Source organism: Lynx rufus, unplaced genomic scaffold (genome assembly GCF_022079265.1).
Source record: "Lynx rufus isolate CCGP_SWC_20201006 ecotype Redwood Valley unplaced genomic scaffold, mLynRuf1.p SCAF_4, whole genome shotgun sequence".
NCBI lineage: Eukaryota > Metazoa > Chordata > Mammalia > Carnivora > Felidae > Lynx > Lynx rufus.
This window is the reverse complement of record NW_025814856.1, coordinates 107,164,097-107,190,899: the sequence shown is the minus strand read 5'-3', so window position 1 is coordinate 107,190,899 and position 26,803 is coordinate 107,164,097.

Genomic DNA, 26,803 nt, shown 5'->3' with positions numbered 1-26,803 from the left:
GCATAAAAACACAAAATCCATACTAGACAAAATTCATTAAAGGTACAAAATGTCAAGGTAAAGAGAACATGACAGAAAGTGTAGAGAAAAAAGCCACATCTCTTTCAATGGAACCATGCACAAAGCAGCAGACTTTTAAAGGGTGTCTGGCAGCTGGCAGAATAATGGAGTTAAGCGTTTGATTTTGAGAAAATCACTGTGTATCCAACAAAACTAATTTTCAAAAAAGAGGATAAAGTAAATAAATGTTTAGGTAAATGCAACACGAAGAGCTTGACAATAACAATGGGTAAGCAATTGCTAAAGGATGTTCTTTAGGCAGATAGGAAAAGAGTTTTTAAAAAAGATGTGAGGGGCACCTGGGAAGCTCTGTTGGTTGAGTGTACCACTCCTGTTTTCAGCTCAGGTCATGATGTCACAACGTGAGACAGAGCCCTCAGTTGGGAGCCACACTGACAGCATGAAGCCTGCCTTGGAATTCTCTCCCTCCCTCCCTCCCCCCGCCCCCGCTCCCCCTCATATGCGTGTGCACGCACTCATTTCTTTCTCTCCCAAAATAAATAAATAAACTTTACAAAAAGAATGTGAGATGCAAGATGAAATGGTGAGTAGAGGAATGAGTAAGTCTGCAAATGTAAACATACAGTAACTGCATAAAATAATAATAATGGTTCATGAGTGCTGTTTTAAAACAACAGAAAACACATAAAAAATGTTAGACAAGCATAGCACCGAAATTGAGAGATAAGGTGATGCCGTGAAAGTGGCCTAAGGCACCTGAATTGTTCTGGAGGGGGCTTATGACGATAACTTTGGACTTTTTTGAGTTTAGTGCAGTTGATAAAATTTCAGGCTAACCAAATATTCAAATAATAGGAAAAGGATATGTAAATCCAAGAAACACTATATGTGTATGGAACAGAAAAAATGAAAAACAGCTCAAAACAGGCAATAAAGTAGAGAAAAGAAATAAAATAGAGAAGAGTCACAGAAAAATAGCAAAATAGAAATAAAAATATGATGATGAAGATAAGTATAAATATCCTATGAATTACAATTAGTGTAATTTTGCTAAAGAATTATAATACAGGGAAATTAAATAACCACAGCTAGAGAGAGGAAATTCTAATTTACAGAAGAATGTTAAGCTAATAAATATGCTAAAAGTAATAGAAGTATGAAAGGCAATAGGACCTTCCTATAGTGCCAAAGTGACACCAGAAGACCACACAGATTGTTTCCTGATTGTAAGGAAAAAACAAAACAAAACAAAGCCTTGCACAGAGATTAGTCTTTCACTGCCCTAACCGGTGGGTACCTAATGTGGGGACACAAACATTATACGTCTCCTGATATGATGTAATTCAAAGTTTAAAACATTAGCTATGATAAATTTATTCCAAAACTGTTTAACTTAAATCTAGTCCAGACATAAATTCTAACCTCTAGATCATAGGGAAGCATGCTGGAAACTCAGCAAGAATTAATATTATGGTCTTGAGTCTGAAATCTGCAGGGCATTCCGGCAGACTGGAATTCAGGTAGGATTTCTAAGTCAAAGACTTGAGGCAGAATTTCTTCTTACTCAGGAAACCTAAGCATTTGTTCTTGAGTCAATCAACTGACAGAGTGAGGCCCATACACCTTATGCAGGATAATCTGCTTTACTTGAAGTCAACTGTAGATCACATCCAAAAAATTCCTTCACTTCTAGGCTTGTGTTTTACAAAACAACTGGGTACCATAGCCTATCCAAGTTATAAAATTTACCATCACATGTGTAATAATGTTTTTGGTTTTTTTTTCTGTGTAAGAAAATACTGTTTAGAAACCAAAATTAAATAATTTAGTCATAGGGGCACCTGGATGGCTCAGTCGGCTGAGCGTCCAAATCTAGGTTTCAGCTCAGGTCATGATCTCATGGTGGTGTAATGGAGCACCGCCTCCCCACTCCCCACCACCCTGCATGGGCTCTGAGCCGAATGTGCAGCCTGCTTAAGATTCTTTCTCTCCATCTGCTCCTCTCCTCTGCATGCTCTCTCTCTCAAACAAAACAAAATAATAATTTAGTGATAGAATATGCTGTTTCCAGTTTTCTTTGAGACACTTCAGAAAAACTAAGTGATTTTATTTTTTTTTTTAATTTTTTTTTCAACGTTTATTTATTTTTGGGACAGAGAGAGACAGAGCATGAGCGGGGGAGGGGCAGAGAGAGAGGGAGACACAGAATCGGAAGCAGGCTCCAGGCTCCGAGCCATCAGCCCAGAGCCCGACGCGGGGCTCGAACTCACGGTCCTCGAGATCGTGACCTGGCTGAAGTCGGACGTTTAACCGACTGCGCCACGCAGGCGCCCCTAAAACTAAGTGATTTTAAATAGACTAGATTTTCATATTGGATTCATATCAATCTAGCTTTATGTTATTTATAAAAGATATGCCTAAAATACAGAATATGTAAAGGTTTAAAGTAAAGGATTCCCAACATGTACAGGTAAACATTAATATAAAGCAAGCTGTGCTAACAATATTAATGTGAGACAACATAGACTAACCTGGAAAGCACTATTGCATACAGAAAGGGTCACCACATGTAAAGCGAGCGGTGTACTAAGGTGATAATAACAAGTCTAAACTTGAAACTCCCCCCTCCCCCCCAAAAAAGCTTCAAAATATATAAAACAAAAGAACTGCAAAATGCAATTGACAAACTTACTACCGAGGAAGAAGATTTCAACATATTTCTTATAATTCAGAGATGAACCAGAGCAAAAATTGATAAGGATAGGATGAGATAAGCAGCCAAATAATGGGTTGATTTATTCCATATGAAATTCTCACTGTAAGAAATATCATTCTCACTATTCTGCTCAACTTGGAGTTTCTATTAGAAGGTGACTCATACATGTGCTATTTGAGGGTACTTTTGAATGTGACACCTGGTTTGGATATAATATGATTACAAACGTAGCTACGCTCTTAGATTAAAGTTCCAATAATTGTTTCATGATAAAATTGCTATTGCTGGTTATCTCCTAAGAGGTAAGTTCAAAATGGAGTTCAGTATGTGAAATGGTGTTATGTAATCTACTAGAACTTTAGTCACAGGTTCTGTTAAACTTGACAACTTTACCTAAAATATTTTTCTCTCATACTACATTTTAAAAAGGTTTTTTTTTATTTCAAAACTGTCATTCCTTCTATCTTCTGTAGAAAAAGAAGTTAGACTATTATATTATCGCAAGATAAGTGAACATTTGAACTTCAGTTTGAATCTCTAGATATCTTATTTGAGGCACAAAACACTAATGAGGTAAGAGTCTTTACAGAATATATTTGAGTGCTTAGTTAGCATCTTTGTGAGGATCTGAAGAAACTAACAAGACACAGGACTCTATTAATCCTAAGGAGCTTTAAAAAATTACTAGATGCTTTGGGTGTTATATGACTTCTGCATATTTAGTTTATATCTAATTTTTGGTAATGTTTTACTAATTTATCTAGTAAGGACCAAACTGGGTCCTAGAGTGGGAATTCTAATTATTTCTAACTCCTTTACAGGCTTTAATTTATTGTTCTGCCATGAAATAAAATGTTTTAATGTACCTGGTGTATTTTTCTACAGGACAAATGTTACTAGTGGACTGCCCTCTTATTTAACCTGAGTCTGGGAGTCAATCTATCCTTTAGAACTGTATTGGAATAACAAACAAACAAACAAACACAAACACTGAAGTTGCATGAAGATGCTATGTATGTATGTGGATATATGTGAGTATATGTGTGTGTTTAACATTTTGCCTATGAATAAAAAGGCACTGCATGTTTTCTTTGGTTTGTTAAAAAATGTACACTTTTTGCATTACGATTCTAACAAAGGATATAATGTATTCCCTCTAAAGCAAAGTAGATTCTTGGGAGAGTACATGGATTGTCAAAATATGTTGATTATTTTCAATATACCATTTTTGTCAAAAGCTTTGTGTTTTCTCTTACTTCTAAATACATATAAGTCCAAGGAGGTAAAAATCAAAATAGTGCTCACTGACTTCTACTTCAACTCTGGGTATTACACAAGAACTTAGAAAAAGGATCGATCAGCTTTTGCAGACTCTCAAAGAATATGAAGTTACCTTATGCAACCACATTAGATTGTATTTTATTTTATTTTAATTTTTTTAATGTTTATTTATTTTTGAGAGGGAGACACAGCTTGACCAGGGGAGGGGCAGAGAGAGAGGAAGACACAGAACCCAAAACAGGCTCCAGGCTCTGAGCTGTCAGCACAAGGCCCGACATGGGGCTCGAACCACCAACTGCAAGATCGTGACCTGAGCCGAAGTTGGACGCTTAACTGACTGAGCCACCCAGGTGCCCCAGATTGTATTTTAATTCATTTAAGATCTCTCATTTTTTTCATACAATTGGAAGATGCTACAACAGAGGGAAAGTTCAGCAAAGCACAGTCACTGGTTTTCAAGGACATCTAGAGGAGGCAGACATACATAAATCCATGAAGAGTTTAATAACAGAATAATAAATACGTTACTCAGTGAGTACATAAAAGCTAAAAATTAATTTGATATAGAGAATCAGAAAATATTACGGAGAAAGAGTTTTCCATTAACATTTTGGATATAAAGCATCACCACCTTCCATTTTACAAATACACATGAGAAATAGAATAGATGAATAATTTGGGATTTTTCTAGTGAAGAGAACTACACATTTTTAAAGTTGAATGTGCTTATTTCTGCCCTTTAAACATCTGACTTTTCTCAGCTTCACTCATGAATCATTCCAAAGTAAATGCTTTATGTAGTCAAATCTCAAACAGAGTAGTTTCTCCTAACATTCTGTTCTTTCCCTTAGACTCAGCTAATGATAAGATGCTACAGCCAGAGATATATCCTAAAATTTGTTAGCATAGTTGTAAATGGTAAGCTGTCAATATTCCACAGCTGTAAGCTCATTAGATTTTAACAGCCTGAAAACAGGATATAGACATTTTCTCTTTCTAAATAAGAGAGCTATAGCCTAGTTTATTATAGTTCACATGGCTGTTATATGTTCCAAATCTTGTGGAAATAGAATATAACTTTTTTTTCTATTTGAAATAGCTATCTATTTATCTTTTTAAAAATTGAATATTGTAGTAGAATATAAGTGGGGCCAAATGAATCATAGCAATAGAAACCATACATCTCTGTTTTCCAAATTAAGTGGAGGAGAGGTTTGCAGTGATTTTTAATTCAAGGCAAGCTACTTTATAATTAGCACATAAAAATAAAAAAAAACCACAGTAAAATTAGATTATTCAGAAAATAGTTAATAATCTTTAAACTCATGAGTTTATTTTGTAATAGTCCAGGTTTATTATTGCACATCTCTGGGGATGTTACTGGATGGTCTCTTAAAAAAATAAACAAAAAAATAAACCTTAAATTTTTGGCAATGGAGAGGACTGAGCTAAGTCACATGGGCATCTTTCCACCTCCCCTTCACAGAACACCATAGAATATATAGTAATTTTTAAAGGCTATGTGAGTTTACAAGGAAAAAAAAAAAACTCTGCAATTAAAGCATTGAAGAGAATAATGAAAGCAAAAATGGCAAGGTTGAGTTGATACTTTGGAAGACTCTTGGAATTTTAGACCTAGGTGTATGTAGTCTTGCTATGGGCTGGAAACTGAAAATATGCAACAGATGTGATCTTGTGGGAATATAATGGACCAGGAGACTCTATAGCTCGCCCTTCAGGAGACTCAAGGAGCTGCCCTTTCTATGAAAGAATTAAAACCGCTCTTCTTACATTCTTACTTAGTGAAGAAAAAAGCATCTGTCTAGGGCGTGGATGAAAGAAAATGTGTGGTGAAAGAGATGATATTCACCTCACACTAGCTCAAGATTCCTGAAACTCAAATGTTTCCTTCAACATCCATACAAATTCTCTTTTTTAAAATTATTTTTTAATCTTTATTTTCTTTTGAGAAGAGAGAGACACAGAATGTGAGTTGGGGATGAACAGAGAGAGAGGGAGACGCAGAATCCGAAGCAGGCTCCAGGCTCTGAGCTGTCAGCAAAGAGCCCAACACGGGTTTCGAACTCATGAAATTCGAGATCATGACCTGACCTGAGGTAAGACGCTTAACCAACTGAGCCACCCAGAAACCCCCAAATTCTCTTTATAGAGACGTATTCATATGTCTCTTGCTGGAATTCAGAAATCAAAAACCTCTGCTGAAGAAGAGTTCACAGTAATACATGACTGTGTCATAAATTCTATCACCATGAGGAAAATTCAGAAAATCCAACAAAAGGTAATATTCTTAAAAGTATTAAAGGTATATTGAAGAGAATAGAAATAATAGTAAATAAAAGTATGAAGAAAGAACAGTTAAAATTGAAAAAGAGCGAAGTAGAATACTAAAAATTAAAAATCTGGTCACAGATATTTTAAAAAATTGATTAGATAAGTAAACTATTATATAGAGTTGAAGAAAAGAAAATGCAAACTGGAATATAAATATGAGCAAATACATAAAATCCAGAACAGAAAGGAGATGAAAGTTCATGAGATGAAATATATGAAAACCTGTTTCAGACATGGGAGATAAAATAAGTTTTGATGCATTTTAATAGGAGTGTCAGAAGGCAAAAGGACAGATATGCAATTTTGCATCAGAAAAGTGGTTGACAGTCTTCAGGAACTAACAAAAGACATAATTGTTCTGACTAAAATATCACATATTGTACTTCTAAAAACAATAAATTCTGACCTAAACATAGTGTGAAAAAATTCCAGAAAAAATATTTCATGTGTGCTTTATTTATTTACTTTGATAAAAAAAAAAAGTTCACTAAGAATAAGGAAAGACAAGAAGGTTTAATGCATCTGATAACATTTTGAAATAGATAAATCAAAATCTGATATGTTAATGAAGAAAAATGATAAAACTCAATGAGTATGTCATACTTCTTTCGGCAACGGACAGATAAAAATTGCCAATAAAAGGGGCGCCTGGGTGGTTCAGTCAGTTAAGTGTCTGACTCGTGTTTTTCGGTCAGGTCATGATTTCACAGTTTGTGCGATCGAGCCCTGCATCAGACTCTGTGCTGACATCACAGAGCCTGCTTTGGATTGTTTCTCTCTCCCTCTCTCCCTGCTCATTCCCTGCTCATGCTTTAGCTGTCTCTCAACATAAATAAACATTTTTTAAAAATTGCCGAAAAAAGAATATTGAAAATCTGAATATTACATTTGGTAAACTTTTGTACCAAAGAATAAGGTAGGAAATAAATAATCTAGGCATACAATAGAAGATGAAAAATAATAAAATAAATCCATGGAAAGTTAAAAAATGAAATAGAAGTTAAAGCATACATTTATAAGATTACTAAAGTTGTAGATCTCTTAAAATTTAAACAAGAAATACAGAGCAGAGATAAATAGGTAAAAAGATATGATTATAGGTAAAGATTTTAAGTTATTGTCAGAAAGTTCTATACGTAATTTTGCATATAATATATTTAAGAATCTAAATAGTATAATTATGTTGCAAATGCTAATTACCAAAATTGCCTTAGACAAAGAAAAAATATCACAATATATAATAAATATGTCAATGGATTAGTTGAACAAGTAAAAAACAAAATAAAATAAAAACAACCTCACAGATTATTTCTAGAAATGTCTTAAGGAATTAATAAAATTTTTATGTATAAATACCTAGAAGATAGAAAAAGATGATGTTTATCCTCTTAAAAAGGCACTTATTGGGGCGCCTGGGTGGCGCAGTCGGTTAAGCGTCCGACTTCAGCCAGGTCACGATCCCGCGGTCCGTGAGTTCGAGCCCCGCGTCAGGCTCTGGGCTGATGGCTCAGAGCCTGGAGCCTGTTTCCGATTCTGTGTCTCCCTCTCTCTCTGCCCCTCCCCCGTTCATGCTCTGTCTCTCTCTGTCCTAAAAATAAAAATAAAAAAAACGTTGAAAAAAAAAAAATAAAAGGCACTTATTTAAAAAAAATGCACAGGGGTGCCAGGCTCTGTTGCTTAAGAATCTGACTTCAGGGGGCGCCTGGGTGGCTCAGTCGGTTAAGTGTCCGACTTCGGCTCCTGTCATGATCTCACGGTCCGTGAGTTCGAGCCCCGCATCGGGCTCTGTGCTGACCGCTCAGAGCCTGGAGCCTGTTTCAGATTCTGTGTCTCCCTCTCTCTGACCCTCCCCCGTTCATGCTCTGTCTCTCTCTGTCTCAAAAATAAATAAATGTTAAAAAAAAGATTTTTTTAAAAAAAGAATCTGACTTCAGCTCAGGTCATGATCTCTCACTTTGAGTTTGAACCCTGCGTCAGGCTCTGTGCTAACAGCTTGGAGGCAGGAGCTTGCTTCGGATTTTGTGTCTCCCTCTCTCTCTCTCTGTCTCTCCCCAGCTCATGCTCTGCCTCTCTCTCTCTCTCTCTCTCAAAAATAAATGAACATTACAAAAGATTTAAAAATATACATACATATTAGTTCTATCTAATTTTCTACCTAAAGATAAAGGCAAAATTCTAAATAAAAATATTACCAAATGGAAATCAGTGGCATACAAAAATAGTAATCCTCAAAATCAGGATACATAATGGCACAATTAAGTTTTTAAAATTTAAGGAGAAATATAATATGATGATTTTAATTATTAAAAATGATTAATTCAGCATTATTGATAAAATGAAATGTAAGACCTTAGAAAGCTAGAAATAGGAAATTCCTGCCTAAATAAAGATATCTATCAGTACATAGATTAGATATCACACTTACTGATAAAACATGAAAATCATTCCTATTTCATATAAAAACACTTAACACTTAGTTACTGTTTTACATACAAGAGGTCTTTACCACGGTTAATAACACATTAAAAAAATACTGGAAAGGGCACAAATATTATCGCTTTACAGGCATTCTAATTCTCTCTTGGGGCAATCCACTCTGAACATTTTTAAACCACAAGATGTTTCAATAGCTTGGCTACATACAAAATAAAATCTTAAAACCAAGAGCTTTTTTTAATATACCAGTGATAACCAGTCAGAAAGTATTATGGGAAAACTATGGTATTTGTAATAGCAATAAAAAACATGCAATATCTAGAGATAAGCCTAATAAACACAAAGTGATTAAAACAAGTAGGAAAGATTTTATTAGAAATTTAAAAGCTAATTCTAAATTTGATAGATGGAGAAAGCATATAGTAATGTAACAGTATAGATTTGTAAATGAAAAAAATATATCCTACCAGATATCAAACATATTACATTAAAAAAGCAATTAAAATGTGTTCTTTAGATACAGGTAATAATGTTGGGTCAAGGGTCAGTAAAGTATATAGGAACCAAATTCTTTGTGTATAGGGTAATTTTGTTTTTGATAACTTTGCAATTCAGAGTGGACAAATGGATTACCTAATAAATGGCTTAGGGCAATTTGATAGTTATGTGAACAGACAACCTCAAGTCATACGCAAAGTTCTATTACACATATCTGAAATAGGGTTAAACCATTTAAAAATAACCTTTCAAATATTAGCAGAAAATGTAGAAATTTTCTCTTTCTTTTGCAGTGAGAAAAATGTTTCAAAAGTTAAGAAAACTACCCTTAAAATATGTAAGTTAATTGAAGTTTTGGGATAAAAGAACAAAGCATTAATAAACAAAATACTTAAAGGGATCTTAAAAACATTTTTTAAAAGACAGCCATATAGGAAAAATAGACACATGATATAAAGACAGATGAAGAAAAAAAAATCCAGAAAGCGTATAAAATTATGGCCAACACATAAAGGTATGCTCAAACTTAGTAGTGATAAATAAATGCAAAATGAAAGCAATCCAATATTTTTCACATAGGAGACTGTCTAAACCTTTAAGAAAACTGTACTATCAGTGTTAGCAAGAATTTAGGGAAATGAGAATGCTTTATACACCAGGGAACTAAAAAGAGGTAAAATGCTTTTGGGAAAGTTTTTGTAGAATTTTCTAATGTTTAAGTATTAATTCCTTTGATCAATAAATTGTACTTTTAGAGTTGTCTCCTAAAGTAACAGTCAAAAAACAAGTATATTAATACACTTATCATGAAGAGCACCAATGTATAAAGTTGTTGAACCATTTATATTGTACACCTGAAACTAATGTAACACTTCAACCTATATTATACTTCAACTTAAAAAGAAATAGATTAGAAAAAAAAATAGATTAGAATAGAAATAAGTGAAATAGAGAAAAGGAAAATATCAGAAAAGATTAACACCAAACTAAAAATCTTCTGAACAGCAAAAGAAACAATCAACTACAGAATCAGTACAAAATTAAAGAAAATATTTGCAAGCCATATGGTAAATACGGGTTTGATAGCTAAATGTACATGAAAGTCGTTAAACTCAAAACAAAACAAAAACACAACCAACTCCCCCACCATATAGTTATATTAAAAATAGGCATAGGACCTGAATTGACCTTTTTTCCAAGGAGACACAGTGATAGCAAACAGGGTCATGAAAAGATACTCAACATCAGTAATCATCAGGGAAATTCAAATAAAACTACAATGAGGTGTCAACTCACACATGTCAGAAATGCCACCATCAAAAAGATAAGAGGTTAAAAACGCTGAGGAGACTGGAGTAAAAGAAACTCTTGTGCACTGTTGATGTGAATGTATCTTGCTACAGTCACTAAAGAAAACAATATGGCGTTTTCTCAAAAAATAAAAATAGAACTATCATATGATCCAGCAACCTCAATTCTGTGTATATATCCCAAAGCAATCAAATCAGGACAAGGAAGATATATGTGTGCCTCCATGTTAATTGTACCATTATTTAAAATAACAAAAGACATGGAAACAACCTGAGTGTTTAATGTTTATTGACAGTTGAATGGATAAAGAAAATGTAATGTTCCTATATGTATTACTATTCATAACATATATAATAATATAGTCATATGATGTGAGCACATATTTGTAATACATAAGCATATATATTATATAGGAAAAGAGAAAGATACACTGCCATTAGTGACAACACGGATTAATATTGAGGGCATTATAGTACATGGAATAAGTCAGACAGAAAAATTAATACTCTATGATTTCACTTGTAGGTAGAATTTAAGAAACCCACAACTGACATCTTACAAACAGATAGCATTCAGTGGTCGCCAGAGATGGAGGAAGGGGTTAGATAAATGGATAAGTGTGGTCAAAGGGTATAAATTTGCAGTTACAAGATGAATAAGTTCTGCATATCTCATATACAGAATGGTGAATGCACTTAGCAATACTGTATTGTATACATGAGAGGCGCTATATGAGCATATCTTAAAAGCTTTCAACCCCTCAAGAAAAGTAATTACATGAGGTAATGGATTTCTTAACTTAACCTTCTTATAGTAATCTTTGTCTAATAGATGCATATATCAAATCATCATGTCATACACTTTAAACTACACAATTTATTTTAAATTACACCTCAATAAAACTGGAAAAAAAACAATTAGTCCATTGGTGCAAAATTATTTAAATTAGAAAAATTGAAATCAATATAAATGACCATCAACATGAAGAGTAATATAATACATTATTATATGCATGAATCATGGAAATTTATGCAGCAGTAAAAATGATAAAATGATCTTCGTATATAATGTTATGAATTATTTCCTATACATAATGTTAAATGAAAAGAAAAAGATCATAAAACATCATCCTATCTTTTGAAAAAAAATATCTGTGGTCTATAAAAAGATGACTGAAAAAATGTACTTCAAGTACTGAGTGTGGTTGTCCCTTGAGTGAGGACAAGAGGATTCAAAGGAAAAATAATTGTATGCTATATACATTTTTATTCTTTACATCTTAAGAAAAACAAAGTACTCATTGAAATGTGTTGTAAAAAAGAAACAAAAAAGGTACGTAAGTCTGACGTCCACTTAAATCATTGTTTGTAAGCACAACATAAACTAATCCTTTTCTTTTTTTGGCTGATTTCCCATTATTCTACAAATTTGAAAATACCTTTAAAAAGTAAAAACAAGATTTCTCCAGATACCAAAGAAATGAAGAATCAAAATTAACAACAGAAAATTAAACAGTATTTGATCAATAAATTCAGTCTCTCTAGTAATCAGGGTGGACAAATCTGTAGGTCCTTTAGAAATAGAATAAAAGACTTTGAGTTGGAGGAAAAAAAAACAACTAGTAAGTAATATTTTATGTAAAATCACCAATTGTAATTTTACATGTTATTACTTTGAAAATAACATTATGTATAAATAGTTAAAAGAACATGAATATTATCTTTATGAAATGTATCTCACTAACTAGAAACAAATCTGAATGTATTAATTTAGTGGTTGGAATCTTGGGCTGTCCTTCATTTGAATAGATTCTTTAGAAACTCTATGTAAGCTTTTTCTATCAATATGGAAATTCATCTCTGTCTGATGTGACAGTCAAGTGAAATGCCAAACTACTACTAAGTGGTCTTAAGAAGACTAGAATGGGACAAGTGAAGAAATAAAGTCAAATATATACAAATCTATTTTTTAAAACAGAGGAAAAAATTCAATTAAAAACTCTCAGCCAGTTGTTTTAAAAAGGGGGGTCTATGGATAAAAGTGAACACAGTAACCTAAAATACTTATAAACATTTACAGTAGGAAATTCTACACAACTAGACCTCTTAAAATATGTGCCATTGTATGTGTGTGCAAATATTCATTCTCTCAGCTGTCTATCAAATTGAACTTCATCAGGTAATCAAGCCATAGAATTTGAACATTGTCAGATAGTGATCACTGAACATTCACTGAACATTCACTGTGCCCCTTTAGGTGAATAAGGTGTCTTCCCTATGTGTGGTAGATCAAATAAGTCAATATGGTAACACATTAAAAACAATGACTTCTTTGCTAGAACATCTTATTTAAAATGTTTTAATGACGAAGCATGGCATTAAAATGATCTTATTATAAAACAGTGATAGCGAAGGTCAAAATCTGAGAACTGCATAAAGAACTAATCGCCATCCATGAGTCTAAACAAAAAATGACACATAATCATACTTACGGGTAAAGAGAAGAGTGAAGCTAGTTTTTATATTGAGTTTATTCTCCCTAGGAAAGGAATCAAAGAACTTGTAAGTATGCTTATATTTGAGTAATATGTCATAGTAATAAAGTGCTTCCATGTATTTAATCTTGTTTGATCTGAACAATGTTTTGAGGAAGGCAGGGCTTATTGGCTTAGAGTAGCAAAAATAAAACCAGATCAGAAATGTCAACCATCTGTTAACAGTGACAGTACCAGGAAGAGGTAAAATCACAGAAGCACTCAAACCTCCTGACACTTAATCTGGTGTTTCCCAGCTTCCCAGCTACTTGTGTTGTGAGGCTTGATGAAGAAAGTCCAATGGGCACCGAGAAGGGTCTGCCATGAGGGCAAAGTGTGGAATAGTCACAGTGAGAGGAAACCCACATTTACCTCTCTTCTGTTCATATATTAAGGTTGGGGGTCTACTAGGTATAATAGAATATTAAAGCAGTACTTTTTAGGAACACCATAAAAACTTTATATGCCAACAAACTGGACAACCTAGAAGAAATGGATAAATTCCTAGAAACATATAAGTTACCAAAACTGAAGCAGAAAGAAATAGAAAATATGAACAGACTGATTAGCAGCAATGAAATTGAAGCAGTAATCAAAAAACTCCCAACAAAGTCCAGGATCAGATGGCTTCATAAGTGAATTCTACAAAACATTTAAATAGAGTTAATACCTATTCTTCTCAAAATATTCAAAAAAATAGAAAAGGGGGGGGAGAACTTCCCGATTCATTCTATGAGGCCACCAGTACCCCGATAAACAGATCACAAGAAAGGAGATAAACACATCAGATAAACCAGATAAACACATCACAAGAAAGGAGAACTATAGGCCAATATCTCTGATGAACATCGATGCAAAAATCCTCAACAAAATGTTGGCAAACCGAATCCAACAAAGTTCAATGTTTTAATGACTAAGGATGGCATTAAAATAATCTTATTATTAAAAAAGTGATAGTGAAGTTCAGAATCTGAAAACTGCATAAAGAACTAATTGCCAACCATGAGTCTAGGCAAAAAATGACACATAATCATACTTATGGGTAAAGAAAAGAGTAAAGCTCTTCACATTAAAAAAAAAATCATTCAACACAACCAAGTGATATTTATTTATTCCCTGGATACATGGGTGGTTCAAAATTTGTAAATCAATCAATGCGCTACATCACATTAATAAGAGAAAAGGTGAAAAGCATATAATCATTTTAATAGATGAGGAAAAGGCATTTGACTAAGTACAATATCCATTCATGATAAAAAGCATCAACAAAGTAGGTTTAGAAGGAACATAATATAATAAGGGCTTTATATATCAGAATGGCTAAAATAAAAAACACAAGAAACAGTAAGTGTTGCGAAGGATGTGGACAAAAAGAAAGCCTCATGCATTGTTGGTAGGAATGCAAACTGGTGCAGCCACTGTGCAAGACAGTATGGAGGTTTTCAGAACATTAAAAAGAGAACTACCCTATGATTCAGTAATTGCCCTACTGGGTATTTATGTAAAGAATCAAAAACACTAATTTTAAGGGATATATGCACCCAAATGTTTATTGCAGCATTATTTACAAAAGTTAAAATATGGAAGCAGCCCAACTTTCCATTGATAGATCAATGGATAAAGAAGTGATACACATACATATATATACATACATATATGTATATATAAAGGAATTTTATTCAGCCATAAAAAAGAATGAAATCTTGCCATTTGCAATGATAGGGATGGAGATAGAGAGTATAATACTAAGCAAAAAAAGCCAGGTAGAGGAAAACAAATACCATATGATTTCACTCATATGTGGAGCTTAAGAAACAAATCAGTGAAGAAAAGAAAAAAAAAGAGAGACAAACCAAAAAACAGACTCTTAACTATAGAGAACAGGTGGTTACCAAAGGGGAGGTGGGTAGGGGGATGCAGAAATAGATGAAGGAGGTTAAGAGTACACTTACCTGATGAGCATTGAGTAATATATGGAATTGTTGAATCATGATATTGTACACCTAAAACTAATATAACGCAGTATGTCAACTACACTGGAATTAAAATGAACAGAATAGAATAGAAATGAATAGAGTAGAATAGAATAGAATAGAATAGAATAGAATAGAATAGAATAGAATAGAATAGAAATAAAACTCAGTTTTGATTTTGTTGATTCCAAGAACATAGGTACCAACTACTTGTTCACTACAAAGCAAGGTGCTAAATAACCATGTGGTAATGACCAAACAAGTATTCAAAAACCAGTTTTATGTTTCCTAATAACTCAGTCTCATAAAGGATTTAACAGGTGAAGTGAAAGAGGACAGGAGGTTTACTGGCTGCTGGTTGGCCTTCTAGAAGATCATATGTAATGGAATTCATGGGTGCTGTAACAGCTTCTCTCTGGTCTTGAACATGTCAGAAGCCACAACCAGTCTGGGTGGAGAGGAATGTATAATGGAAAGAAAGAAGGCAATCACATGTTCATTCTCCCATTCATAGGCTGACTTTTGGGATCAAGAACTTAAAAGCTTGAAGGAAGTTTAGGGTTTTGGTTATTATCCTGTAGTGCGGGGTATGTGTGTGTGTGTGTGTGTGTAAAATAATTGGAGGATTTGTTTGTCAACTGAGAATGATTAGCAAAATTTTAAAATCCTCTCACTTTTTACTAACTAGTGAGTAAAAGGAAACCGCTGAAGTGTGTTTAAACAGACAGTTGTTTGCTGAAAGTGGTTGGGGGAAAATGAAGCTTCTCTTTGATGACATCTTATGAACCTTTATGTTATGCAGTGGTTATGAGTACTGACCATGTCCAAAGCAGAGTGATCCAACCTGCCTTCCTCATCCACAAAGATTTTCCTCCTTTGGCCTCTCTCATTATTATGGATCCAATTTCTCAGATCCCAAACTTAAGTGTACACCTTTATTCCTTATTTTCAATACTCCCTACACCCAACCCATCAGAAAGTCATGTGGTCTCAATCTTCAACATATATCATTGGAATCATTACCTCTGTTATTCTATTTATCATCACTATCCAACTAACAGAAAAGCCTCCTCTCTGGGATCCCTTTCAACCCTTGTCCTGTTAAAGCCCATTTTATGTAGATCATCCAATTAACTATTAAGGTACAAAACACATCACAACACTCCTTCACTTAATTTTCTCCACCAGGTTTTTATGTTTCTTAAGTAAATTACAATTATTTTCCATTGCTTACAACCTCCTACATGATTTCAGTCCCTCCCTCTGATCTCATTTCTTGTCTGCCCCTTCACACCCATCCCGTAGTCAAACTGGCTTCTTTGCTGTTCTAACAGATCAAACCCCTTCTTTCCTAAGGACCTTTCCATGGGCTATTTTTCTCTGGATTTGTTTTTGCAGATATTCTAATTGTTAGCTACTATTCATTATTCGTTCAAGTCTCTGCTCAAATGTCTTCTGCTCAATCTTTAATTTTAAAGGGAGCTGTTTTGACCACCCTCTACCTTAATCACTCTTTATGCCCATAAACAAACTGTTCTCTTCATAACACTTGTCACTCTTTCAAGAATGTTTTTTTTAATATAATTTATTGTCAAGTTAGCTAACATACATTATATACAGTGTGTTCTTGGCTTCAGGGGTATATTCCCATGATTCATTGCTTGCATACAAGACCCACTGTTCATCCCAAGTGCCCTCCTCAATGCCTCAATGTCCATCACCCATGTTCCCCCTCCCCCATCCCCCATAAACCCTTAGTTTGTTATCTATATTTAAGAGTCTATTAAGAGTTTGCCTCCCTCTCTGTTTGAAACAATTTTTTGCCCTTCCCTTCCCCCATAGTAAGCATGTTTTTGTTTTGTTTTGTTTTGTTTTATTTTAAAGTATACACTTGCATGTAATCTTTTTTCCACGCTAGAATGCACGTTCTGTGAAGGCGGAATTTATTCACAGATGTGCCCTCAGTGTCTAGACCAACTTGTGGCTTAGAGCAAATAGTCAAAAAAGTTTTTTTAAAGGGATGTCTAGTGATAACTAGTGATTTCTGAAGTTATATATTAGATCAAATTAGAGTTTTAACATACCTTTGGCAATCTTAACATGATAACGAACTATAACTGCATAAAGTAACAAATTAATTTTCATACAGTGTGTGCTTCCTACAAAAAGTTTACAGCTAAGTTATTTTGGTTAATCAACAACAGAGGAAGGGATAGTTAGCCTTCCGCTTGGGTACAAAATGTCACAAAGTTCTCAATAAATTTATTCTCTGCCTAAGGCAAGAGAGAGACTCATTGATAATCATAAGCTTGCATCTCTAAAATGTCATTTAGATTTGCCAAATATTTGAAATTAAAGCTTCACATACCTGTGCTAAACAAAGATATTGAGACAGAGGCCCACTGTTTCTCCTAAACTTGTATCCTTGAAAATCAGAAAAACAGTTGGCAAACCTGTCATAAAGGTGCCCTCAAACACGGTGACAAGCCACTCAGTGCTGGGAATACAGTGAAAGCTGCCTGATTCAGCCTGACGCTACTCTTCCTGGAGAGAACACGTGTGACCACAGTAAGAATTACTGCAAATTTGCTGACGAGGATACATTTTTGGTCTTGAATGTCTCCATCACCTATGAGCTCAGAGAAGGGAGACAGAGAGATAAGAAATCAAATATCTAGATAAGGGATAAAGGTTTAGTTACATTTGGAAAGCCGGTAGTGGTGTTGGTGAGTCCCTATTTTTAGATTATAGACAGTAATCACGTTATCTGATCAAGGGAATTATTTCAAGTTCTGGCACACCAAACACACTTTGTGAAGGATAATTCTCCATGTTATAATCCCAGAAATATACAGTATATTTACTGGAGACACTAGCCCCATTATCATGTGGCCAAAACTTAGTGAGGCTAGCTTTAGTTACATATGCTAATTTCAGTTCAGCACGTATGTATTGGCTATTCCAGGCATTCAAGATACAAGGATAAACAATGCCATGTCTTTGCCCTGGAAGGGTGTTTCAAATGAATTATTAAACTACAGTGTGTTAAGTATTGAAATGAAGTCTTTGAGTTCTCCTAGTGACAACTTAACTGCAGTGGAAGCTTCATGAAAGACATCCTGGAATAGTGGACACAAAGGAAAATGTACAAGGCCTGAGTTATGCTTAATATCCCTGAACTAAACATTAGTCTTGAGGCACATACCAACAAAGAGGAAAGAGATATTACAGAAAGTGAAGATGGCATAATTAGATGCCCTGATGTGTCAAATGTGTGATGCCAGGGAATTAAAAGCCTCCATGTTGCTGGAGTGTAAAGTTCTAAACAGAGTTTAGTTAAAGATAAGACTTAGACTGTTAACATCAGGTCAAAAAGCCATTACACATTAATTGTGATTAATGAGAGAACCAGAGTTATTGAAAAGTTTCCATTTTGGAAATCTGGTTTCCATATATTTATACCACTGTATCCTAACTAGCTGTTGCCATAGACATAGAAATTTCCAATCTTGGAGCAAAGGGTATAGAAAGAATACCCATTGTGGTTGGTAAACAGGAGACAGATGGGAGGGACCAAGATTCCAAAGTATTAACTGCCTACCACTATTCTGTTGGTTACTAGCAAGTTGAATTCCCCACCAACGAAGTCCACAGTCAGCTCAGGTTTTCTGATACAGCATTTCTGGAAAACTCAATATTGACAAATAGGGACACTGACCAGATGATAGAACTCAAGGGAAGGTGGAAGCTGTAGATATTTTGACCACTGTCACATGACCAAAAATTGTAACAATACCTAGCATATTATAGGTGCTCAGAAATCAGTTGTTGAATGAATGAGCAAATTAAAGATTTTTTAAATTAAATTGGTTTGAAGTTGAAGGATAAATAGGAGATAATGGACTGTATGGCAAGAAATCATCCATGGATAAATTCCTGGATGTGAGCGAGACAAAGACTTACTGAAGAAATTGTGAGATCTGTATAGTTCTAGTGGCCTTGAACATTTTAGGACAAGAAAATGTGGTTAAGATAGACCCTATGGAAGAAAGGAGGGAGGTGTAGTAGGGAACTGAGAAGGGTTGGGGCTGGTGTGCTAGTGTGGAGAGCTCTGAAGAGAATGAATATGGGGATGGACTAACCTCCATAGATTACAGACGTACCCAGTTACTCCCATGGATGTATGGCCTTTTCTCTACCACACTAAGAAGCCTAGAGATGAAAGTGAGACTTATTATTACAAATAGTTTAAGCCTGATCTAATAATGTTTACATTTTTAAATTCTAAAAAAGTGATCATCAGAAACATTTACATATGAAAATATAATTTTAATAGTGTGTGTCTTAGATTGATTAAATTATAAAATAACTATGGGCAAAGTAAAATACTTCTTTATATATGATTTATTTAAAATAAATTTTTAGGGGTGGGAAGTTTTTACTAAAGAACTTAGCGATTTTCGTTCACTTTCATTTTATTTATTTCTTTTTAATCTGTGGCTTTCTTCCTTAGGATAAAAAAATACGTATTTCCTTGAAAAAATTGGAAGCATTGCTGTAGATGGGGGATATACTAAATACTTTCTTGGGTATAATTATTCAGGTGTAACATTTTATATTTTAAAGGTATGTTTATTTTATATGCTGTGAAAATAGACATAACAATAGGAAAGATGTGTATGATGCTGTTAAATCTTTTTTTTTATGCAACTGTACTTTGATAGTTATAAAAAAGTTGCCCTGTGGCTTACTCATATCATAAGATTTAATAGTGTATTAATCATTTGTACACCAGGGTAAGATGGCTGGATCAATATTAGAAATAAACTCTCTACCAGGGCGATGTTTTGATAAGTACACTTTGAATAAACCTCTTTTATGAACTGAGTCATATTTCTTAAAACATTAAACCAATAAACATTAGATTTGGTTTGGAATAAGAGTGATCTCAGAAACACATCTGACCAGCCTAACCCAAAGTGTGCCCATCTATACATCCATATCTATGCAATAACCCCATCTAATACATTATTAACACAGGCTGAAGATAATAATGGACAAAGAATTAATTTTTTATGTGCAATATGAATCCTTGATCTTGTATCTCCCAAGAAGCAAATGAATTTATCTAGCCAGCTGAGTTTGGAGGCAAAACTAAAGATTAAAAAAATCTAATTTCAAATAATTTGTTGGTAAAGTCAAATTACTGAGATGGCTCAGAACAGTGACTTTTGAAAAATATATAACAATGGGACAATAAACACAAAAGAATCATCCCATGAACACTGGTTTGCTTCTTGAGTAGTTTTACTACACTGTGCTTTATTGAATCACATCTTTCCAGTATAATGTCTGTTTCCCAAATTTCTTAGAGGAGATAAAGATGTTGTAAGGAAGCTCAGATATTTATAACTAGGTAGTTGTTTGCTATTTAAAAATGACATTCTGACTAAAAAGAATTGTTACTGCATTACAGTATTTTGCAAACTCTTGTCTCTTTTCTTCAGCCATAAGGAGCATGTGTGGCATATCCCAAGTCACCACTGTGGGAGGGTTCTTAAAACAGTTCCTACTTTGTATATGGAACTGAGAACTATCGCCATTGTACAAACAAGAAAAATACACATATATATGCATACACATGGAAAATAAAATACCTATATATATATATATAGCATATATATATGCTACCTGTGAAACCTGAGGCAAGCAACCATTTAACCTTTTAGGGCCTCAGTTTACTCACTTGTAAAAGGTAGAGACTAATTATTAGTATCTCATCTTTTCCAATTATTGTGAGGATGAGGTAATACATGCCATGGATTTTGCACCATTTTCCATAAAAGTCAGCTATTCTTTTTCAGTTTTACTACAAATTTTCCTTTATTTTTTTTCCTGTGGTGGTATTTTTTTTTCTGATTATTCAAGAGATGAATTTTCATGAAACCAGATAATGAGGGTGATATTAATTAAAACATGATACCTATTCTTTATTCTAATAAGATTTCTATGATTATTAGTGAAAATATTTTACATGCTTATTTTATGCATTTATATGTGTATACATTTTCAAATTATTCTTTCCTTTCTATTAGCTTATTTTTTCAAATAGTTCATGTATATGATTTATAATATACATTAATGATACTGAAAAGTTGTCAGCTACATGTTTTTAAGCGTAGTTTCCCATTCTCTGTGCATTATAAAAAATGTTAAGTATAAAATCGTGAGTATATATTTTTTTAACTTATTTTACATTTATTTGGTTTTGAGAGACAGAGAGAGACAATGCACAAGTGGAGGAGAGGCAGAGAGAGAATGAGACAGAATCTGAAGCAGGCTCCAGGCTCTGAGTGGTCAGCACAGAACCCAACGCGGGGCTTGAACTCAAAAACCATGAGATCATGACCTGAGCTGAAGTCAGACACTTATCCCACTGAGCCATCCAGGCTTCCTGTGAATGTATGTTTTATCACCAAATCTGATTCTGTTTTCTTACAGTATGACTACCTGTATTGTCATACTTGGAAAGGCACTATTTAATTCAAACTGATATATTTATGTCCTCAATATTTTTTTTCTAGGTATTTTATTTATTTTTTAAATATTTAAGTTTTTATACTCCGAAAACTTTTTAGCATACAAATATGAAAAAATAAACCGTATTTTTGGTACATATACGGTTCTTTGTTATTTAAATTGTCAATCATTGTTCTGAAACCATATTAAAAATCCTAGTTCCCATGAACTTGAAAGACATTTTCTTTTAATGAAATCTATAAATTGACCTTCATCTGACTTTGCATTTCTAAAACTTATTTTCTGCTCTATTTATTCCTATGCCAGGTATATACTATTTTCACCCTTGTAGCTGTTAGAATATGTCTCTTCTGAATTTTCTTTATCAAGATTTATTTAATGTTCTTTGCACATTTGAAATAAATTGTAAAGTTATTCTAGATTTTGGTAAAACACTGATTATTTTAATTAATGCTATAACATAATCAGAGATTGGGGCGCCTGGGTGGCTCAGTTGGTTAAGCATCCGACTTCGGCTCAGGTCATGATGTCACGGTTCATGAGTTCAAGCCCCACATAGGGCTCTGTGCTGACAGCTCAGAGCCTGGAGTCTGCTTTGGATTCTGTGTCTCTCTCTCTCTGCTCTCTCCCTGCTTGTACTCCGTCTCTCTGTCTCTCTCTCAAAAATAAATAAACATTAATTTTTTTTTAATATAATCATAGATTAACTTGAGATAAATTGATATTTTTATTATGTTGTGTCTTCTTAGGGGAGAGAATTGATTATGCTTCTCTGTAGACATATTTTATAAACAGGATATTGATTCTTGATTATTAACACACTTTGTAATACTTTCCTTTAAAGAAAGATATATTATTATTGGCCCATGTATACTATTGAATATGTTTATTGCAATAGTAATAGAATGTAGTAAATTTTAATGCAACACAGAAATCTGTTACAAAGTGAAAGGTTTTAGGGGTGCCTGGGTGGTTCAGTCAGTTAAGTGACCATCTCTTGGTTTTGGCCTCAGGTCATGAATTCAGGGTTTCTGAGATCAAGCCCTGTGTCAGGCTCTGGGCTGACAGCAGGGAGCCTGCTTGGGATTCTTTCTCTCTCTCTCTGTCTCTCTCTCTCTCTCTCTCCCCACTCCTGTACACATGTGCTCTCTCTCTCTAGAGAAACATGAAAAAAAAAATGAAGTAAAAGGTTTTACTATTTTTTGAAGAATATAACTATTTTTACATCTTTAATAAAACTAAAGTTAAATTAATAAAATAAATTTTAAAAATTTAAAAAGTTTTACTCTTAAGAAAAGAGTGAATCAACTCACACATATTGTTTAATATGTCTCTCATGAGGTTTTTTTCCCAATATTTAATATCAAATATTAAAAAAATTTTGAATTCTTAGTCTAGGAAAACATGTGCCAAGAGATATAAATATGTGCTCTTTGAGATGTTTGCTCCAGATTACTTTCTGACTATTGATTTAAGAATGATTCTAGGTCTAGTTGTGCTAGTCTTTCTAGTCAATAATACTTGTATTAATATAAACTTCTCATTATTTGATAATCATGAGAGTGTCTAAACAGACAAAGGATAGCATTCATTCAAGGGAAAGTCAAAATACAAATAATTCACCAATGACTTTACCATTGAACATTTAAACACATTCTTTTATCCATGGATCCCCATCTTTACAATACAGAAACATAAAAATGGGTGTGGTCTGTCCTGTATGTAGAGATTGCAACTTCTGAACTATGCATATTTTTCTGATTATGGTAACAAATGATGAATTGGTATTTCCAAAAGAAATAAATTGTTACACCCATGAAAACTATCTGTTCTTCATAAATTGTTTTACAACGTTTGGTCACTGCATTTCCCAGACACGGTTTTGCTTTCTCTTTTATTCTCACTGAAGGTAATTCTTAAAAGAATTGATATTAAATAAAAATAAAGTTTGGGGATCCGTGTATCATTCCGTTACAAAACGCTTTTTAAAAACCTGCCCTTGGAGATGATTTCACCAGTAGCTACCAACGACTGCATCAGAAGTGTTTTCACCAACTCCAAGTTTCTTGCTTTATAGCTGTTTTAAAAGGTTATATAAAGCCGTTTCTTCGCTGGAGACTTCGAATTCACAAACCACTAAGTTCCACTGTAGTGAACACATATTATCACTTCATAAAACTCATTCAGCTTCATCATTCCAGTAAAGATATGACAAGGCTGTTTATCAGTAGGTAATAAGACAGATAATTTAACTGTACAAGCTCTAATTGGTCTAATTCACTAACTGACCTCTCACCACTTGATTCACTAGTACAATTGAGCTCTGATAAAGCCTTTAATTGTAAATTGCACACAGCTGTGAGCCGCTTCTCACGCTGGCACAAAAACACTATCATCGACTGTTTCATCTCTGCGACCTGCTAATTTGGAGCATATGTAACTGTTTTTAATGCTGAAGGCTTGACATACCACAAACAGCAGATGTTGCAGCTGCCCCTGAGACGCTTTATTTAATTCAATTACGTCTTTTGGAGATATGTAAAAAAGCTAGGCAAGATGAGAGAGGGCAGGAGAATGTTAAAAATGGAGCCCCTGGTTGAGGCCCAGGTGGCTCGATAGGCAAATGATTGGGTGAATGTCTAAATGATCTTTTTAATTGAGTAGACTGACGGCTAATCAGGGTCATGAAGTGTTATCACACTGATGAGCTGAGTGGAGCCCTGGGCTGCTCTGCAATTAATGCCGCTTTTGTGAAAGGGGAAAAAAGAAAGATAATGTATACCATCTGGCAATTGTTTATGATAAAAGCAGCAGTTTGCTGCAAATTCAAGTTAAATGCTATTCATAACATTATTTTTGCTGCTGCTGAGGCCAAGGACACGAAGCCCAGGCCTTTGTCTGACTTCTCATTCTCCTTCTCAACGAAAACATTCATTTTCTTCCACGTGTGTTATTATTAATTACTTGGCTGCTTGCTAATGTATGGCCTGAATGATTCCCTGTTTGATATGCCAACCAAAAGCCCAGCATATACTTCTTGGAATCTACTTCAACTTTCATGCCAATGTATCCGATTAAAATAAAACAAAGCAATGGTGAAAGTCACATCCAAAAACCAGAGAAAACAAGTCAGTCTTTCTTTTGTCCTAAAAAGCTTGTCTCTGGGATCTCTGAGATTAAGAAGAAGGGGGGTGGAGTTCTCAACAACAGCAACAAAATGTCTGTGTGAAGTGACTTTTTTTTTTCTGCCTCAAGCAGATCGGCATTTACAAACTTGAAAGTAGGAAGAGATGATTAAAAAATGCCCAATATTGTCACTCTTTGTTTATTAAAATATATGAGAATATCATCAACATTGGTATAAAGGTAAACGTAAAACGTTGATTCGATTGTTAACCGGAGGGATGTCACAGTTTTGTCCAACACAACGACACAAAAGATAGGTGTGCTTTTCATCTTGAGTCATTGACAAGGCCAGAAAATAAATAAGCAAAAAGGGAGAATTCTAGTGAAAGCTTTAAAAAGGCTCAACTGTGATTTAGGAAAGGAAGAAAAGTACCATTGCTCTCAAGCACAGAGAGACAAGAGTTTTGTGTCACTCACTTCAAGTGATCAAAGAATTCAGGGATATACATATTCAGGAGTACAAAGTGACAAAAAAAAAAAAATAAAACACAGCCTTGAATCAAGGAATTAACTTCAGGGTGGTGAAGTGGACTTAGAATTCAAAGACATAACTGTAGTTCATGCAGCCAGATTTCATCATTTAGAACTTAGCTTTAGAAGCAGTTGAGGTGAATGTTGGTCTCAGCTGTTTACCTCCTAGTATAAAGTTGCTGGCCCAGAATCTACTTTCAGAAAGACAAAGGCATCACCTAGTGTAACTTATCAGGAATTTTTGGAACCTAATTCACACCCTGCTAGGCACTGGGAATACAGTAATCATAAGGACACAGAAACTCCCCTTATCTTGAAAGTCTGATGAAGGAGACAGATATATAAGGAGAATTTACCCTGAAGTGTCAGGAGGCAGGTACAGTGCTGACACTTACATGTGAAAATCCAAGCCACACCTTGAAAAAGGTGCTGGTGGCTGATAAAGAAACCTTTTTAGAGAATGTAATATCAAGTTGAATGATAACATGTTAGATTCTGTAGGAGGCTTTCCTTTTCCTCAGAAGTTGGAAAAAGTTGTCATTAAGAAAGTTGTCATAAAATAAATATAATGTGTTAAAAAAAAAAAGGCTTCCAATGGTGTCACTTGTGCCCACAGTAAACCAAGATTTAATAACTAACTGTAGTTTCATCTCCCCAGAAATGTGACCTTTGACTAGTCAACATGGAATTTCCTGGTCAGCATTTGGATGTTGGCTGATAAACCCTTTCCATTCCCCTTAGGAGTACGAACTTGGCTAAAAAATGAATTCTTGGAACTAATTTTCGTTTTTCAGCTTCCTCTCTGCTTTTAAAAACCTTTCTTTTCCTGTAGCCCTTTGGAGCTCTCCCTTACTTGCTAGACAGGACGCTGCCCAATTTATGAATCAATGAATAAAGCCAACTAGATCTTTAAAATTTACTCAGTTGAATTAGTGTTATTGAACACACGTGATGTGGCACAAAGGTCCTCCTGAGACAAGTCCTAGAAAGGCTTGATAAATATTTGCCAAATAAACACATGAATACATTTAGATACATGGAACAGGTACGTGACTAATCAGAGAAGTATTTCTACCCACGGTCCAAATTGGACCTATGGAGACACGCTATTAGTGAACATAATTACCCTACAACACAGAATTATGAGACATGGAGTGAGTTTATTGTCCGTGTCAATGTTGTCACTTTAAGTAGATTGTGACCTCTTTGAAAGAAAGAATATTTCCATTTCTTCCATTTTTTTCAATTGCTTCTAAGACGACTTCCATAATACTATGTAGACATGTGATGAGTACCTGCACCATGTTCACAGAGAACTTAGTTGATGGGAGAAGACCACCTTGTGGCTTCTTTTTGCTTCAGAAGTGTCTGTTTGTTTCAAAGGACGGGTACCAATTTTATAACACTCATGGAGAGAGAAAGAAAAGGATACAAAGAAAGAAATCAGATAATGGCCGCAAAGTTAATTAAGACAATATCAGGTTT